This window comes from Loxodonta africana, chromosome 7 (genome assembly GCF_030014295.1).
Source record: "Loxodonta africana isolate mLoxAfr1 chromosome 7, mLoxAfr1.hap2, whole genome shotgun sequence".
Taxonomy (NCBI): domain Eukaryota; kingdom Metazoa; phylum Chordata; class Mammalia; order Proboscidea; family Elephantidae; genus Loxodonta; species Loxodonta africana.
Window position 1 is genome coordinate 86688127 of NC_087348.1, and position 20176 is coordinate 86708302.

General features: G+C 43.0%; 1 protein-coding gene across 3 annotated transcripts in view; it reads right to left on the minus strand.

Moving 5' to 3' along the window:
- STIM1 (stromal interaction molecule 1) overlaps positions 1–20176 on the minus strand; it is a 212186-nt gene that overhangs the window by 181797 nt on the left and 10213 nt on the right. Inside the window, exon 2 of one of the 3 annotated variants that reach the window (XM_064288597.1) lies at positions 16640–16736. The exons of the other annotated variants lie outside the window; for them this stretch is intronic. The gene's annotated coding sequence lies outside the window, so the exon portion shown is untranslated. The remainder of the gene's footprint in view (positions 1–16639; positions 16737–20176) is intronic. 3 annotated transcript variants of the gene reach the window in all.

The following is a 20176-nucleotide window of genomic DNA, read 5'->3' on the forward strand; positions in this document are numbered from 1 at the left end:
CGGAGCTCCACTTGGGGCATGGGTTTCACTTAACCTCTGAGTCAGGGCTGTATCAGTCAGTGTCCAAGGGAGGTGGCATAAGAGTTTCTAGTAGAAGTCAGTTTCTTTGGCATTCAAGCTGCTGAAAACATTTGGCTGGTCCCCACACAGCTCACTCATCTTCTTGACTTAGGAAAGGGAGAGCCAGGCCCCACACTACTCACTATTTAAAAAAAAAAAAAAAAATCACATTAACTCCCTGAATCTTTACAACATCCCCTACAATCCCAGGGCAGAGATTCCTGCTCCCATTTTATAGATGAAGAAACTCCAGCCTTAAAAAATTTAAGTCATTTTGCTATAAAATGATACTGGTGACGAGTGTGCTTCTTAGCTCAAGTAGATACATGAAACTATGTTGGCAGCTCATGTCTAGAGGTGAGATGAGAAGGAAGAGGGGGACAGGAGCTGGTTGAAGGGACACAGGAAATACATGGTGGAGAGAAGGAGTGTGCTGTCACATTGTAGGGAGAGCAAGTAGGGCCACATAACAATGTATGTATAAGTTTTTGTATGAGAAACTGACTTGAATTGTAAACTTTTACTTAAAAAAAAAAAAGCACAGTAAAAAAAAGTTAAACACAGAAAAAAAAAACACGTAAGTCATTTTGCTAAGTCACACAGATAGAGAGAGAGAGGAAGAACCCAGGCCTCTGATTCTTGGTCCAGACCCTTGTGAGTCGACATTAAGGCCCAACCAGTGACAGGCCATCCCTGACCACTCCACCTAAAATAGCACCCTCATCACTCTCTAACCCTTTGTCCTGCTTTATTTTCTTTTCTAGAGCTTATTATTACCTAACATTATATTATATGGTACTTGTTTATTGCCTATCTTTCTACGTGAATATAAGAGAGCAAGGAATTTGTCTTATGCTCTATGGTATAAGAAGGGCCTAGCAGAGTTCACGACACAAGTATACACCAGCCAAATATTTGGCCTCGAATATTTATTATATCAATGAATGAATCTACTGCAGACCCCAACTAATCCCCTCTAACCATTTATGCTAAGTCAGCCTTCAGTCTATGCTCAAATTTCCTGTCTATGTTCAAATTTCATTCAGTGTTTATTAACATCCACTATATGCCAGGCCATATGCTAGACGCAAGCATATATGACTCTAGAAGCACAACCTAGTGGTTTGGGGCAGACAATAAAAAAAGTGTTCCATTACACAGACTCAGAGAAATAAAAGAACTAAGTATATTTAAAGACTAATGAGTGATTTTTAAGCCAAGGAAGGTTTGTCCCAAAATTATGTTCTTAAAAAAGAATACCGCCATAGCACTAAACTCTAAAAGGAAAATTCAAAAGCCACTAAAACTTCCACCTCCAGCTGCTGCCCCTGCTTGAGTCTCTCTTCCTCCAGGAACTCTGTCCTCCCATCCCACAGCCATCCAAACCTGCCATTTTAGCATTGAGTTATGCTCCCTTTCTCTCATTTTCTTATCATTTCTTATATGTCAGGCAGTCAAAAGTCCCCAGTGAGAAAGCACGCCCCATGTGTTCTGGTCCTGTTTCCCCTATAACATAGAGCTGGTCATGAGTGGGGAATAGGCAGAGAAGGGCTGAATGACCTCTCCTGAAGCAGACGTTTGAAGTGGTGGTAACTCTCAGAAGGAAGCTGGAGGCTAGATGGCCAGGGAGACCAAAGACACCACCATCATACAATGGTCTGAATCTGATCTATTTTTCTTTTGGAGAGACATAGGGGTTCAAGAAGAGTAAAAAAGTATTTAACAAACAGCTTTAGAGCAATATCTGGTTTCAGAAATAACTGAAATTTCACAATAACAACTGGGTTCTTGACTTTCCAGAAGCAACAATTCTAATGCCAAAGTCTTGCAGAAAAACAACAGGAATTTTACTCCCAATGTTTGACACTGAAACCACCACCCCCAGCTATCCACGCACTATTTTCATTGCCTTCAGGAGGCAATGAGATCTGGAGACTAGAGACTCTGGGCACAGCATTCAAGCTCAGCCCCTAACAGCCAGCAGACTCCAGTGTAGTATTGCCATCACTGATGCTTGGAACTCAAGTCACAAGGACCAACCTTCAATGGTCACTGGCACAACCTCCCCAGGCACCTTATGCCCCTCAGGTGCCCTACACTTATAGTAGTATTAACAGTAAAAATCACCCACAAATACTTCCCTTTTTAAGATCAAAGACTACAGCCTTCAGTGTGGATTCTACCTCAACATAAAGAAAACAAAAATCTTCACAACTGGACAATAAGTAACATCATGATAAAAAAAGAAAATATAGAAGTTGTAAAGGATTTCATTTTACTTGGATCCACAATCAACACCCAAGGAAGCAGCAGTCAAGAAATCAGTCCTGAGGTTCACCTTTCAGCCAAAGATTAGACAGGCCCATTAAACCAAATGAGACTAAAGGGACACACCAGCCCAGGGGCAAGGACAAGCAGGCAGGAGGAGTCAGGAAAACTGGTAATGGGGAACCTAAGGTCAAGAACTGGAGTGTTGACATGTCGTGGGGTTGGCAACCATGTCACAAAACAATGTGTATATTAATTGCTTAATGAGAAGCTAGTTTACTCTGTCAACCTTCATCTAAAGTACAATTTTAAAAAATGGGGAAAAAAGAAATCAAACGACATATTGCTTTAGGCAAATTTGCTGCAAACGGCCTCTTTAAAGTGTTAAAAAGCAAAGATGTCACTTTCAGGACTAAGATGCACCTGACCCAAGCCATGATAGTTTCAATTGCCTCATATGCATGCCAAAGCTGGACAATGAATAAGGAAGACCAAAGAAGAATGCCTTTGAATTATGGTGTTGGCAAAGAATATTGAATACACCATGGACTGCCAGAAGAACAAACAAATCTATCTTGGAAGAAGTACAGCCAGAGTGCTCCTTGGAAGGGAGGATGGTGAGGCTTTATCTCGCTTACTCTGTACATCAGGAGGCACCAGCTCCCGGAGAGATACATCGAGCTTGGTAAGGCAGAAGGTCAGCGAAGAAGAAGAAGACCCTCAACGAGATGGACTGACACAGTGGCTGCAACAATGGGCTCAAACATAGCAACAATTGCAAGGATGGTGCAGGACCAGGCAGTGTTTTGTTCTGTTGTACACAGGGTTGCTATGAGTTGGATCCGACCTGACAGCACCTAACAACAACAACATGACCCTCAAGTACCTTCCACAATAGCCCTAAGGGTCAGAGAAATTAATGATTTACTCAGGGTCATGAGGCTAATAACAATAAATCCAGATTTTAAACCCCGATCTGCCTTCTTCCAAAGCTCATGCCATTATAACACGAAACTGACTCATACCACATGCGTCCTGCCCCAACTATTTCCTGGATCTCCGTGAGAGAATGCTCTGACCATTCAGAATAAACCAGTGCTTTTTTTTCTTAATTTAACATTAATCCTAGTAGCCACAGGGACAGAACCTCTCTCAAGCAAAAGCAACCAGAGCACTGACATCACAGAGAGGTATCTGAAATTGTTATCTGGGTCACTCCACCACTCCTGAGTCAACAACCAAATCTTGTAAAAGCCCACAAGGTAGAAGTTGTGCCATGGATGGCCCCTGAAGGCACAGAGGGGAAATGGCAGGGAGAAGCATGTGGAAGGCATGGCAGAGGAAACACTAAGCTGGAAAGCAGGAGACTTAAGATCTAGTCTCAGACCTGCCCCTGATTAGCTATATGACCTTTGGAAATTGTCTGCTTTCTTTGCACTAGTTTTCTCTGCTATAATATGAAGATAATCCCCTCCCGTCATACCTCACAGGGTTGCTGTGGGCATGATAGGCAAAAGGACAGGTCCTGAATAGGAAAGTGCTTTGTGAAGTGCAGGGCACAAACCAATCTGAGGGGTTATTATGATATGACTACCATCAGCTGACTGGGGAGAAGGTTACTGTCCATGGAACCATTAGGAGGTGAAACAGTAGATAACTAGGTGTCAAATTATATGGTACAGACTAAAAAAATTATAGAAAAGGAATGTCTCTCAAATTAGGCAGAGAAAAGGACAGACACGATCGGAGGGTGATGGAGAGCAACGGTGGGAGTGAAAGTATGTAGCCAGGGAAAAGAGGGATGAAGAAGCAGGAGAGTAACACTCCTGGATCAGATGCTGCATGGTGGGGGGTCCAGAAAGTCACAACGGGTAGATAGGGTCAGGCCAGACTGTGGAGGGAAGATGAGCAGGATGCAGTTGGCAACAGAGAGCCACTGCAGCATGAGCTATGGGGAGAACAGCTCTGGATTTCACAGTAAACATTTATTGACATTTATAGGCACTGTCATAGGCTTTGGGGATACAGAGATGAATAAGACACAACCCCTGTTCAGGGTCATGGCTATGTGGGTCTATGCAGTTAATTGACCTAATACTGTTTTTGAGAGTTTTTGCTCTAGCTCCTAGTTCGATGAGTAGCACCTGAGGTCTTAAAAGCTTGCGAGAGGACACTCAAGATACAATTGGTCTTTATTCTCCTGGAGCAGCAGAGGAAAGAGACCCAGGAATCGGAGAAGGAAATGGACTGCAGGTCTAACTGTCTCCAGGAACTACTACCTCCTTTGCCATGAGACCAGAAAAAAATGGTTAGTATCCAGCAACCAACTGAACGTTTTAATTTAGGACTCAATAGATGGATTATGATCAAAAGTAGGAAAAACATGGAACAGAACATCAAATTCTTATGGAAACCACTGGTATAACCACTTTGGAAATTGATTTGGCACTTCCTTAAAAAGAAATAGAAGTACCATATGATCCAGCAATCCCACTCCTTGGAATATATCCTAGAGAAGTGCCATCACACGAATATGCAAACCCATGTTTGCTGCAGCACTGTTCACAATAACAAAAAGATGGAAACAACCTAGATGCCCATCAACAGATGAATGGATAAACAAATTATGGCATATACACACTATGGAATATTACACAACAATAAATAACAATGATGAATCCATGAAACATCTCACAACATGGATGAATCTGGAACGCATTATGCTGAAATTAGTCAGTTGCAAAAGGACAAATAGTGTATGAGACCACTATTATAAGAACTCAATCAACAGTTTAAACACAGAAGAAAACATTTTTTGATGGTTATGAGGGTGGGGAGGGAAGGAGAGAGGAATTCACTAACTAGAAAATAGACAAGAATTGTCTTAGGTGAAGGGAAGGACAACACACAATACAGGGGAAGTCAGCACGACTGGACTAAACTAAAAGCTAAGAATTTTCCTGAACACAGCCAAATACTTCGATGGACAATGTAGCAGGAGCAGGGGTCTGGGAACCATAGTTTCAGGGGACATCTAGGTCAACTGGCATAACAAAGTTTATTAAGAAAATATTCTGCAGCCTACTTTGGTGAGTGGCGTCTGGGGTCTTAAAAGCCAGCAAGTGGCCATCTAAGATGCATCAATCGATCCCAACCCACGTGGAGCAAAGGAGGAAGAAGAATACCAAAGACACAAGTAAAATATGAGCCCAAGAGACAAAAAGGGCCACATAAACCAGAGACTCCATTAGCCTGAGACCAGAAGAACTAGATGGTGCCCAGCTACCACCAATGAGCACCCTGACAGGGAACACAACAGACAGTCCCTGACAGAGCAGCAGAAAAGTGGGATGCAGAACGCAAATTCACATAAAAAGACCAGACTTAATGGTCTGACTGAGACTGGAGGAACCCCAGAAGACATGGCCCCCGGACTCTCTGTTAAACCAGAGCTAAAACCATTCCCGAAGCCGACTCTTCAGACATAGACTGGACTATAAAACATAAAATGATACTCATGAAGAATGTGCTTCTTAGTTCAATTAGATACACAAGACTAAATGGGAAGCTCCTGTCCAGAGGCAAAATGAGAAGGCAGAACAGAATAGGAGCTGGTTGAATGGATGTGGGAAATCTGGGATGGAAAGGAGGAATGTGTGGTCACATAACAGGGGTAGCAGCTAGGGTCATGTAACAATGTGTGTATAAATTTTTATATGAGAAACTAACTTGAACTGTAAACTTTCACCTAAAGCACAATAAAAAAAAAAAAAATTCTTAGGGAAATCAGACTTACTGGATCCACTGAGACTGGAGAACCCCTGAATCTACTGTCCTGAAATAACCTTGAACCAAAAGTATGCCACAAAGTCATCTTTAAACTAAACAATAGTTTAATTCAATTAATACAGAATATCAGCCTTGATCATCACACTCTTAAAGAAGTATTTATATGAGATCAAATTGACAAAAGTAACTCTAAAGCAGAGAATTTTTTTTTATTGTACTTTAGATGAAAGTTTACAGAACAAACTAGCTTCTCGTTAAACAATTAGTACATATATTGTTTTACGACACTGGTTAACTACCCCACAGTATGTCAACACTCTCAGTTCTAGACCTTGGGTTCCCTGTTACCTGCTTTCCTGTCCCCTCCTGCCTTCTAGTCATTGCCCCTGGGCTGTTTTGCCCCTTTAGCCTCGTTTTGTTTTATGGGCCTGTCTAATCTTTAGATGAAGTGTGAACCTTAGGAGTGACTTCATTACTGAGCTAAAAGCGTGTCCGGGGGCCATACTCTTGGGGTTTCTCCAGTCTCTGTCAGGCCACTAAGTGTGGTCTTTTATTGTGAGTTAGAATTTTGTTCTACATTTTTCTCCAGGTCTGTCCAGACCTTCTATTGTAAAGCACAAAGAAGAATTTTAAGGGGCATAGAGAGTAAAAGTTAATGATGGTAAATGGGTAGCTACAATGAGAATGGTGACACAATGTGAAGAATGTAACCAATACCATTGAACTGTATATGTAGAAATTGTTGAGTGGGTGTATGTTTTGTTGTTTCTTCACCAAAAAAAAAAAAGACACAACCTCTGCTCTAATGACTGTGTTTGAATCCCAGCTCTTCCATTTGCAGAGTGACATGGACATCAAGGGAACAAGCTTTGTAACCAGATAGACCTGGGTTCAAATCCCTGCGTTGCCACTTTCTAGATGAGTGACCTTCAGCAAGAAACCAAAGCTCTCTAATTCCTAGTTTCCTCATTTGCAATCCTTAAGTAATAATAATCCTTCATAGAATTACGGTGAGTACTAAATTATAAAAAGCACATTAAAAAAACTGGCATGTGCTTTCACCAGACATACAATAAATGGTAATTATTATTATAATGAGGAGCCCTGGCATCGAAGTGGTTAAGAGCTCAGCTGTTAACCAAACATCAGCGGTTCAAATCCACCAGCCACTCCGAAGGAGAAGGATGTGGTGGTCTGCTTCTGTAAAAGATTTATAGCCTTGGAAACTGTAGGAGCAGTTCTACTCTGTCCTATAGGGTTGCTATGAGTCAGAATCAACGTGACAGCGATGGGTATTGTTTCATCATCTGCAAAACAGGGCTAAACAAATCTGCAAAACAGCCACCTCAACAGGTTGTTCTGAGGATTAAAGAAAATAGTGTAAAGCACCTAGCATAGAGCAACAGCTCAGCAAAATTCCCTTTTCTTCCATCTCTTTTTTTCTTAACTCTCCCCTTTTCCCTTCCCCCAGCTCATATTTGAGACATCCTCTGTGGCAATGGAAACCCTGGTGGCATAGTGGTTAAGAGCTATGGCTGCTAACCAAAAGGTCAGTAGTTTGAATCTACCAGCCACTCCTTCGAAACCCTATAGGGCAGTTCTACTCTGTCCTATAGGGCCACTATGAGTCAGAATCGATTCAACGGCAATGGGTTTGTTTTTGGGGTTTTTTTTGTTTGTTTCTGTGGCAAAGGAGGGCACTCAGGACATGGCCAGTGAACTTACTGACTCCACTCCTAGAGGCACAGGACCCCTTAACCTTCAAACCAACTCTAATTTACCAAATCCCTGACCGCTCCCATGCAGGAAGTTGTTCTTTACCTTCTTCTTGCCAAATGGCTTCAATTCACAAGCAAGAAGCCCTTTCTACATCACAACCAGGCAGTTCCTCCCTCTTATTCATCCTCCCAAGAAAACCAGAAGAAAAAGCTCAGAAGTCAGAAATGCTGATCAGAGAAAGTAGAGTAGTATCCCCAAGGCCCTAAAACCACTGGATAAAAGGAAGAGACGCTGGGCACCCTTGCTGAAGGGCGGATAAATCCCATGGTCCTTGTGCACACAGGACAAGGGCAGGCAAACTTGCTGGAACACCCAACAGTTCCAGGAATGCCTGGAAACAAGGCCCTCAGCCTGCTAGAGTTAGTCAGGCATGAGGGAAAAATTAGGTTTTCACAAGTAAAGGTCAACTCATAAATGCCTGATTAACCCAAGCAAACACGCTCTGCTTTACCTTCTGTGAGAATTTACAACTGATCCAGAACCAGAGTCAAGCTAGTACACGTTTTTCAAAGCTATAACTAACAATTATTGGGCGGGGGGGCGGGCGTAATAGCTGGCTATAAAAGCCCAATTCAAACCAGCTGAGCCCAGACACTAGCTGCATAAATTGAGAACAAACTCTGCATAAACCTGCAATGCAAATATTACCTTGCCTGAAGAAACAAGAACCAGTCCTCCCATGGAGACCAGGGAAAGGCAGGGAATCAAAGCATACCAATTCCGAAACCCTTGCTTAACCCCAGGGAGCTCCTATTGTAAGGAACTAACATCAGTTAAAAGAAACCACTGTTGTCGATTCTGACTCACAGCAACCTCATGACACGCAGCGTTTTCAATGGCTGTAACCTTATGGAAGTAGACTGCCAGGACTTTCTTCTGCAGCACCACTGGAAAGATTTCGAAGACAGGGCTAACACCATAGAGCCATTTTTCTTAGCCTCAAGACAGCCCCTCACCCGGTCCATTTCCTAGAGTTCTTTCTTTTTCCTCCTTAGAGCCACCTTAAAGAATAACAGCCACCAGGTAGCCAGAATCAGCTGAAAGAGGTCTTGCCCTCCATCCTGGCATTCCAGATGACCTTTAGCTCATTAACTGCTTCATGCATGGTAAATTCTCCACCCCGGGTGGATTTTGCTGACATGCTAATGAACAAAAATGACTAAGTTCCTCCTGCACAGGGAATCGAACCTGGGCTTTGGAAAATGCTTACTCATTCTAAAACACTCTGCACCTGTGTGCATACCATTTTGTATTCTGAAACTGATCCTGCCTATATAAACCAGTCTCAATACGCTGCCTGCGACGCAGTCTTGGATGGCACGCAGCCCTGTCCGCCTCCTTGCTTGGCCAACCGATAAAGTTGCCTTTCATTCTCCCCAACTCGGTCTCTGTCTTTTTGGCCCTGGAAGGAGTTGTATCAAGCAGAACCCAGAGTCCCAGCAACACAACTGCCAACCTTTCAGTTAGTAGCCAAGTGCAAACCGTTTGCACTACCCAGGGACCTATAACATCAGTAATCCCCCTTTAAAAACCTTATACATTAGGAAGACATCATCAGATCAAACCTGTGAAACCATCTTCTAGGTTCCCCCCAGCAGACCTAACTGCTTCTTCCTCTGTGTTGCCATCGTACTTTGCAAACCATGAAGGGAACTCTCTTTTTATTAAGCACTTACTATATTCTAGGCTTTGTACAAAGGCTTGTAAACTTTTAATTTTTTTAATCTCCCCAATAATCATGTTTGATAGCTAATCCTAGCCCCATTTTATAAATGACGGAACTATCAGAAAGATTAAGTGACTTGTTCAGGAAAGGGGCTGGTAAAGGACAAAGCCCAGCTATGAATCCAGTCTGCCTGATTCCAAAGCTTAACCTCTCTTTCAACAAATATTTAATAAGAGTCTACTATGTCGACTCGACGGCACTGGGTGGTGGCTATGTGCTAGGTACTATTCTTGGATGGATATATAGCAGTGCATAAAACAGACAAAAACTCCTGTCCTTGTGGATCGTTATTCTAAGCCAAACTGCCTCCCTATTTTAGCATACCACACAATTTAACAGGTACATAGCTGCATTTCTTTCTCCCCCATCAGGCAGGACTCAATAAATATGTGCTAAAGGAATGAACTAGGTTCTTTCCTTCACCTCAGAGGAATTCCTCTCTGCTGCTACCCAAACAGCATTCAACTGTTTATCAATCCCGCACCCTTCTTCCCACCGAGGTCAAGCCACATCTTAAACCAAAAGCTTCCCTCAAGTGCCAGCAAAGTGCCACCTGCCACCCAATGAGTATGAAAATAACAGTACTTCAGAGTTTACAAAATATTTTCACATATATTATTTAATCCTCATAAAATTCTGATTTAACAAACAGGGAAACATAAGACAGACATACCCAGGCTGTGGAAAATTCCACTGCGTCAAGCAGCTTGCTTGGCACTCCCCGTAGTTTCACGTTAACATCCTAGTTCCCTTGCTTGACATACCCAGGGTTTTACATTAATATCCTGGCTCTCCTCTCCTTAACTGCTGGCCAAAACTAGAGAAAATCGTTGGAAACTGGCTTAAGCACCATGTTGACATTCTGGATAACCTTTTAGCTCATTAAGTATCTCATACATAATAACTTCCCCACATCTGGATTGAGTTTAGCCGCAATTTTCTGAACATATGATGCATGAAGTTATATGTAAACTCCATCGCACCTGCACAGTATGATTAAGAATGTTGCTGACATAACTTGTATGAACTTCCTGCTTGTAAACCCCATAAAAGTAACCTTCCCTCTTGCTCTCGCTGGGCAGTCTCAGAGGCAGCAGCTCCAACTGTTCCTTTCCTTGCGCAATGAAATAAAGGTACATTTCTAATCTCCCACCTCATCGTCTTGTTTATTGGCTGTGATGGGTCATGCTGAGCAAAACCTGGGGTTTCCACCCAGCAACAAACGACACCCAGAAAGCACAGTTACTAGCCTAAGGACACAATTGAGTGGTAGAACTCAGCTAAAGAACAGTTCTCCCTAATCCCACAATACATTCTTCTCCCCTTCTCCTAAGAACATTTCAAAATCTTTTCTCCAAATCAGAGAAGCCAAAAGGGGTGTGGTGTTGCTGTCCATTTCATTCACTCTGATTAAGCTATTTCAGATTTCCTACTGTAGCAAAACAAAACAAAACAAAAACATTGTGTTTCACCCTATTGTTGGATTTATTTTGATTGTTACTAATATTTTATCATTTTTCCCATTGAAGATATTTTAACTGTATTTCATTATGTACCAATTTGCCATTTATTCCCAAAAGAACAAACTTCCAAAGTTAAACACTAAGCACATATGATATATGCATAGAAAAAGGCTTTAAAATATTTTTTTCACTTTTTTTTTTTCAAGTCAATGAGAAAGGTAATTCAACTTACAAAAATGCCTTTATAGGCTTGCCTTCTCCAGGAAAGCCTTTATCCTATAATGTGACACACAGTCAGCAGAGTTGTAGAAAAGTGTAGCCCCAAGCCCCAAATGCAGGGTTAATAACTAGGCACACTCTTTGCAAAAAAAAAAAAAAAAAACCCAAGTACCCACAGGCAAAGGCATAATCCAGCAACCAAGGCCAAGCTGAGAGCTTGTCCCACAACTCCACTTCAGGCAGCCTAGCTCTCTGGGTTGCAAGGAGGTAACAAGAAAGAAACAAACTCTAAAGCAGGATGCCAAGGAAAAGAACCTAAGGGAAGAGATGCCTGCTCCTTGGGTGCCCAAAAGACACTTTGCCTAGAATGTCCTACTGCTTCCAGCACACAACAGTTTACTCTGGGCAAACTAGGAAAAAGCAGACCTGGCTTTGTTCAGGGAGCTAGCCAAGACTCTGCAAAAAGCCGTTCCTTTAACCAGGCTGTCCTGACGCCTGAATTTTCAACCCTACAACTTCACTCAGTTCACTTTAACAAATACACCCTGAATGACACACTTTGCTGGAGTGGGAATAGCCAAATGAAAGAGGTAGATCCAGACCCCACTGACTCTGTTATCAGCCAGATTAGAGAGAGAAGGGCAGAGTGCTCTGGGAAAGCAGGACAAGAAAGTAATTCTGGCTGAAGGAATCAGAGAAGATTTTCTGGAGGTAGAAGCTTAGCAAGGCTCAGAAGGGAGGATTGCAGGGCATAAAATTACTTGTGCTACCTTAGGAAGGTAACCAGAGGCTTTGAGAGAGATCTGGATTTGAATTCTGGTTCAGTTGCTGACAGGCTGTAAGGATAATCAGACAAATTATTTTCCTTCTCTGAGTCTATTTCCTCATCTGTAAAATGGCCATTATAAAGCATAACACAAAAGATGGCTGTACATACATGGATGCCCATGAGTCAGAGTGGGCTCAAGGGCAACTGGTTTGGTCAAATCATAGACATCTGATAACAATGCAAAATATTTCTTGTCTATAGACATAAAAATGAAATCCATCTGGAGGGCCAAGTCTCCCCCCATCGTCCCCTCACTCCCCACCGCCATGGTAAAACCAGTTTTGCCTCCTGAATACATTCATCTCTATATTCCTGATCTATAAATGTGTCTGTTCTTTGTATTCTCCTTTGAACTGGTTATAACATCAGCTTAGTTTCCTCAGTATGTATTAAATAAAATCTTCAAACACATACACAAAGATGGCTGTATAAAAAAAACTAGCCCAGTACCTGGCACATTGTGGGACTTAATAAATATCCTTTTCTTTACCCCTTTTCTGGTTAGAACGGGAGAACACACCAGGAAAGGATACTCCAGGACAATGGGAATTAACTTTCCAGTCAACACAACAAGGGCCCTTTAAGAGCAGTGGAACAGGTGACAGAGTTGAAAGGGTACCTCCTGAGCCTAGAGAATAGCAGTTCCAGGCAGATCTGGATTCACGTCTCAGCCTGCATCTCTCCCACTACCAGATGTGTGACAGCTCATTCTGGATAAATACTACATCATCACAGTGCATTTAGTAGATGAGGAAACAGAAACCAGCTCCTCAACTCCCCAGGAAAGACAGGCCTGTGCCAACTTCTGATACTCCAGGAGGATGGAGCAGGACCTAGTACTAGCAAAAGTATCAAGTCCAGCTGCCAACAACATTTTAATTAGTCCAAACTTAAAAGTCGATAATCACAGGAGATTAAAAGGAGCCCCCAGGGAAAGCCTCTGCCCTTCACACAGCTCAGCCAATTATATTTGCTCAAATGCCCTAATTTTCATCACTGAATTCTTGGGGGAATCAGGCTTCGCCAGGCTCTGACTTCTGGCTGAAAGTACAGGCACAAGCTCAGCTCAGGAAGGCAGCTGGGTGTGGGCCCTGAGGCCCTGACACCCTTCCTGCATCACTAAACTGAGCTGAAAGAGCTGCCCTCTTGCCAGGCTCCATCCCTCGCCCCAGAATCCAACTGCGACCCATTCTCCCAGCGGCTGTGCCCTAACCTAACTAGGCTGAAACCAAACGCATTGCCCCTGGAGTAGATTCAGACTCATAGTGACCCTATAGGACAGAGTAGAACTGCCCCACAGGGTTTCCAAAGCTATAAATCTTAAGGGAAGCACATTGCCACATCCTTCTCCTGAGGAGTGGCTGGTAGATGCTGAGCTTTTGGATAGCAGCCAAGCACTTAACCACTTAACCATGGCACCACCAAGGTTCCTTATGCCCTAACCTACTCCATACTAAAAGCTAGCAAAGGAATTTGTTGATTCTGAGTTCAAGAGTAACCTTAACCCAGTAATACCTGCATTTTAAAGGCGGCCTCTCAGAAATGGAAGTAACTTCGAGACTCAAAATAATGGAGCTATAATGATAAACCAAGAGGCAGATATGAAAACTGAGGCCCAATGGGCTAAACAGATTTGTTCAAGTTAATGACAAGAAGCTGCACTCAAATGCCAATGAACTTTACATTTCCCCAAGGGCTCAGCCCCTCTCTCTTGCGAGTGTACCAAGTGTAATGCCAATGTAGCCACACTTTTCCTTTTGTCATTAAGAGTTAAAAAAGTAAGGCTACAAGGAAGAGTGAAAGAGCTAAGAACCTAGGAGACATAAGGAGTAGTAAAGAGAGGTGATGAACCAGGGAATTCTACAGAATAGATCATCAGACAAGTCAGAGGAGAAAAACTAATAATTACTAAATTACTCGTATTTTTATAAGACCAAATGCCTGTCATATTATCTCATAAGCAAACCTTGTGAGATAGATTCTGTTTTCACCATAGTACTGGGCATGAGGAAACTGAGGCCCGGAAAACCCAAGAGCATCAGAACCCAAGCTAAACTATATCCACCTAATTCCTAATCTGGTGTTCTTTTTATTAAACTAGGTATGCCATAAAGACAGCTATAAAGGCTCAAGAGAACCAAGCTAGGAAGAGAGAAGAAAAAAATTTCAAAGGAAATATGGAGAAAGAAAATACTTAAAGACAGAAGCTGCAAACCAATAAGCAGCTATTTTATTAATCATAAAATCTTCCTCCATTCCCCTCTTTACTCTCAGAGAGTATATGACCAGACGTCAGACAAGACAGCCAGTTTAGACCTGCTCCCATGACAGAGAACAGACACAGGCCACAGCCCGGCTACCTGACAATACACCTATTTGAGCAGCGTAGTTTCACTCTCAAGAGGACTCAGGAACATGTGTACTAAACCAAAGAGATGACCACATGAGGACTCCAAGCACTAGCTTTGACTAGCAGCTGCACCCTACTACCTCTGTCTCAAGCCTGGGCTTAATCTAGTCTAGCAGAGGGTAAGCGTAGCCTAAATTGCCCCACACCTTGAGCCACCTGAAGGTTGGCAAAATATCTTTGGGAAAGGAATATTAATCATCTTCTCTCAGGACAGGAGCAGCTGATAGTGTACAGTCACTTAATGTTCCTTCAACAACTTCATTTCCCATTCAAAAATTGGAAACATGTGACAATGGGAAATTTGGGCATGTTCCCACACCAGAAAGCCCTGACCGCAGGTGAGTCAGTAGCCTAAACAGCCTACAAAGTGAAGGAAGACCTTCCACAAAAAACTGTTTGAGTCTGTTCTTATTTGACTAAAATACTCACTATATATATTGGCACCGGCCAGTAATTATCATTCCTGGAATAATACCTTCGCGCTGGCACAGCACTTAAGAGTTTTACAAAATAACGTAACTTCCGTGAGGTAGGAATTAACACTCTCTCTTTTTTTTGCAGATGTGGAAACTGCGGCTCAGAAACAACCTGTTCAAGATTTCATAAATAGAAAATGGCAAAGCCTGGAGATGAACCCAGGTTTATCTGTCTCGAAGACTCAAATGAAGTCTCATTAGAAAGCTTAATGGCTAAAAAGCAAGAGACCTGGATTCACTCTCAGGCTTGGATTCTACCATGCAGTGGTTATATGACCTTAGGCAAATGTTTCACTTCTGCTGGGCCCAGAAAGCTCATCTGTAAAATGAAGGAAGGTGAAATGAGTACAGAAGGAAGAGAATTCTTGGGTTCCTGGAGTGCTGTGGAGTGTGGCCCCTTGCTCAGCACTTCAAATAAATTCATCTAGCCTTCCACTCATTAACTCTTAGCCCTGATCCCCCTTCTAACTGCCATATATTTTCTGCTAGTGGCACCACCTTACAACATTGTTATACCTTTGACTCTTTTCTTCCCTCCTCACACTCAAACTCTTAAGTCCTATTGATTCCATCTCCACAACAGAGACCGTAACCTCCTCTGCTCATAAACAATTGCAAAGTCTACTATCTAGGCTCCCTACCTCCAACCTCACCCCTGCCAACGCATTCTGCATACTCTGTGACGTTAATCTTTCTAAAGCATAACTCAGCTTATGTCTCTCCCCTGCTCAAAACCTTCAAGGACTACTTACTGCCTGCAGAATAAAGTCCAAACTCTTTAACCTGACATTTGAGGCCCTCTGTAATCGTTCCTTGATTTTTTTTTTTTTTTTTTTTTTTTTGCCTTATTTTATAGTATTCTTCTTCACAGATGTTACTCTCCAGCCAATCTGGACTAACCAATGTCTGTCAAAGACTCTTTACTCATAACATTTCTTCTTACTGGAATGCGTCCTTCAACCTCCTTTATATTTCTGCCTGAAGCACCTCCTGAAGACTCAAAAAGTTGCTACCTCCTCCACAAAAAAAACCTAATCTCTCCAGGAGAAGGCGATCCCATCTTCCAACAGCACTACAATTATCATTCATAGAGCACTGAAACGGCACTGGGTTTTTGGGTTTTAGGGCACTGAACCTAGATTGCCTTGTACATAAGTTATAAAATGGGAGACCGGTTCTGAGGATTAAATAAAATCATGTATGTGAAAGTATCTAGCACGGTCCTGGCTTACGGTAAAAACCAAAATACCAAACCCATCACTGTTGAGTTGATTCCGACTCATAGCAACCCTATAGGACAGAGGAGAGCTGCCCCATAGTGTTTCCAAGGAATAGCTGTTGGATTCAAACTGCCGACCTTGTGGTTAGCAGCTGTAGCTCTTAACCACTGCACCACCAGGGCTTCTGGCTTACCGTAGGTGCTCAATAAATAGGAGCTCTTACTATGATAAAAATATAGGTGCAAAAAAAATTGTAGGTGTACATCTTAACTCCTCTACTATAGTGAATGCTTCTACTGGACAGAGGTTGACAAATAACAAACATTAAAAAAAAAAAAAAATTGCCGTCAAGTCAATTCCAACTCACAGTGACTCTACAGGACAAAGTAAAACTACCCACAGGGTTTCCAAGGAGAAGCTGGTAGATTTGAACTGCCGACCTTCTGGTTAGCCGCCATAGCTCACCATAGCTCTCGCCACCAGGACTCCATAACATACTAATCAAAAAAAAAAAAAAAAAAAAGTTGCTGTCAAGTCAATTCCAACTCATAGTGACCCTACAGGGCAGGGTAAAACTGCCCCACAGGGTTTCCAAGGGGCAGCTGGTGGATTCAAACTGCTGACCTTTTGGTTAGCAGCCAAGCTCTTAACCGCTGCATTACCATGGCTCCATAACACACATAGTAAATGTTAAAAAAAAGAAGTAAAGAATACTAATAGAAACAGACCCTATCCCAGGGGTTAAATCTAGACTAGCTCAACCAGAGTGCTATTTTGGGGAGATACAAGCTGAACACACACCACTCTGTAGCCAGACATTTCCCGATGTGATATTATTCATTCAGAATTCACAAGTGAAATATAGCCTCTCTTTCTTTCCCCCACTCCCCAACTCCAAATTCCAGTTTCTTCCACACCACTTAGGTGATAAAACAAACCAATGCCACTAATAGTCCCATAAGATGTACAATTTTTAATCAAAGCACACGTTTCTACCTAAAGTCAGGCAGCTGTTTCTTTCCCTCCACACAAGTTATCACACAAAAACAGAAACTGTACTGGCATTGGGGTCAGAAAGACCTGAGTTCAAATCTTAGTTCGGCCATATCTAAGTTTTGTAACCTTGAAAAAATTACATAAATTCTTGGAGTTACAGTTTCCTCATGTGTAAAATGAGAACAATATTTACCTTTAAGGGTTGTTGTGCAGATATAAAGGACCTAGCCCTGTGCCTAGAACACAATAGGTGCTCAATAAATAGTAGCTATATCATCATCATTCTTATCACTGAAGTCATTAGAGTTGTCTTACATATTTATTTCTTCAGAGATAAGAAGTGTGAGTCCTAGTAACCTTTGCCCTTGTGAGGAAAAGTTTCTGGAAATAAGAAGTCCCCCTCCCCCCCACCCCTCAACTACTCAGGAACAAACACACAGACACATACTGCTTTCTAACCTGGGTAGGTATCATACCTGAAGGACGCTGCTCTCCCTGGGCCACGAGTACATTTCAGAAGCTGGCTCTGGGAACTTGGCAAAGACGGCCACATTTGTTTTAACATACACTGTAGTGGTGAGAGTTCTAAGAGCTTCCTGAGAGGCCTGAGATAACTCAGAGAGGCCAAACAAGAGCAGAGCTACTGAATCACACTAGAGAAAATTAGAGGCATAGGAGATTAGAAAGCCTGCCTGTCTGCCAGTCACATTTTTGGTTATCACCTAGGCCAGAGCTCAGCACAAGACAGCCAGGAGCTGTGTAAATGTGGCTAACAGAGGAAAGGGATAGGTTTGTCCTAACTGGGCCATGCTGACAGCACAGATGATACTCCTATGCTGGCCTCTATGAAAGCCCCTCCCTCCTCAATGCCATGAAGGAAAGCAGGAGTGAAGTCTGCTCACGCTGGAGCTCTCTGGAGCCCAGGGAGTTCTGAACACCAGAGATAACATTTAAAAAGCCGGTGATCTTCACAGGGCTATCCCATCCCCTGCTGCAAAAAAAGCCCAGAAGCAGGAACCATGAAAGAAGGCGCCCTCCTCCAACCCACAAGCCAGGCTAAGAAAAGCAGTTAAAGTTCACTCTGTTCATTCTGCTGCCTCAAGTTTTGCCTGAGGTAAATCCATCTAGGCTGTGGAACCAAAGACAGAGGAGTGGCAGGACCCAAGGATGTCTTGCCCACAGGTCTCCTGCCGGCCCTCTGCAAGCACAGCCCTACTCCACTCCTACTGCAACCACCTGCTCAGGGCAGCCGCTGCTGTGGCAAACAAAAGCTGCCAGCCAGAGCCAACGGCCAAGCCTTTCCCCCGTGTGACTGGTAACTGTCACTGAGCACAGCCTCGGCAGGTGCTCAGTAAATAGGGATGAGGTGCTAGGTCAGGCAGAAAAGAGGGTACACAAAGAATGCCTCAGAAAACCCACCATGTGAATTCTACCCCCAATTCCAGGGCATACTTGTCTAAGCTTTTCACAGGAACTGATGTCAATTTACTTGGTGCTCCCCCTCCCTGCCTACTCAATCCAAGGATCAACTCATTGTCATTCATTCATTTATTCAACAAATATCTATTAAGCACATACTCTCTGACCAGCACTGTGATGGATACAGAGGATAAATACTCTGGTCAGCAAAACAGAGATGGTTCTTGACCACAACAGGGAGAAAAAAAGGAGGGGAATAAAAAGCTTTAGAATTTATACAACCTTTCACATACATTAATTCCTTTAACCCCATTTTCTCAAGTGAGGAAACTGTAATCATACTGTCAATAAAGACTCAAGCCAGCGGTAACCATTGCTCCTGATAAGTCAAGCTGCCTCTTGCCATAAGAGGCATAAGCAAAGTGTGAAGTGCATAGTGAGTGTTACAGACAGAAAGTGCTACAGGAAGGGTTTGATAGGAGATAAGAGGGATCTCATGGCTAACATTAGTGTCAGGGAAAACATCACAGAAGACCGAGAGATTGGGTAGGAAGGAGGAGAGGGGAGGACATTCCGGGAGAAGAGTAAAATGACATGAGGCAAAAGGCAAAGGAGAAGCAGTATAAAGTGTGTTCTGGGGACCAGGACAAAGAAAAAAGCCTGGTTGAGCCAAGAATTCAGAGAGGGAAACAAAGGGAGGTGAAGTGGGCAAAGTGGCCAGGGGCCAGAGACCTGGGTGGGAAAAGCAACCACCACCCATAGAGGGATGTTAGAGTCTGTGCCTTCTCAATTCCAAGCTCCCCGGCAGGGAGTAAAAAAAAAAGGTACAGTGCTGTTGACTTATTTCAGGTTTTTCCTTACATGGCCTCTCACACAAAATAAATATGCTCCACTCTGACAGCATGACAGAGCCATGCCCATCCCTATTCAAGACTTGTCTGCCCTACCAGGTTGTGCCAGCACAGGCAAGGCTTTGTCAAATTCTCTGTGCCCTGAAAGCTTCCCCTTGGCACTTTCCAGGTAGCCACAAGTAACCCCAAAAGCTTTAGATGCCATTTACCCTGCTGCTGAAGGCCCCAAATACACAATGCAGCCAGCCTGAATCAAACAATAGTAAGGCATGCAGTATAATGCTCTAACCCGTCTCCTTCAAGAAACTTCCCCTGCACGTCCCAACACACAGAGATTTCTCCTTGCGATGGACTGAGAGTAACAAGAAAGTCGTACAGAGTGTAGATATTAGTTACCATATTCTACAGATGTTACTGGGGCTTCTTTTTCTGTGCCTATATAAAAGCTTTCTGGAAACCCTGGTGGCGTAGTGGTTAAGTGCTACAGCTGCTAGCCAAGAGGTAGGCAGTTCAAATCCGCCATGTGCTCCTTGGAAACTCTATGGGGCAGTTCTACTCTGTCCTATAGGGTCGCTATGAGTTGGAATCAACTCCACAGCAGTGGGTTTGGTTTTTTTGGTTATACAAAAACTTTCTAGCTGGACTCGAAACTCCTCAGAAGTAGCACCTAA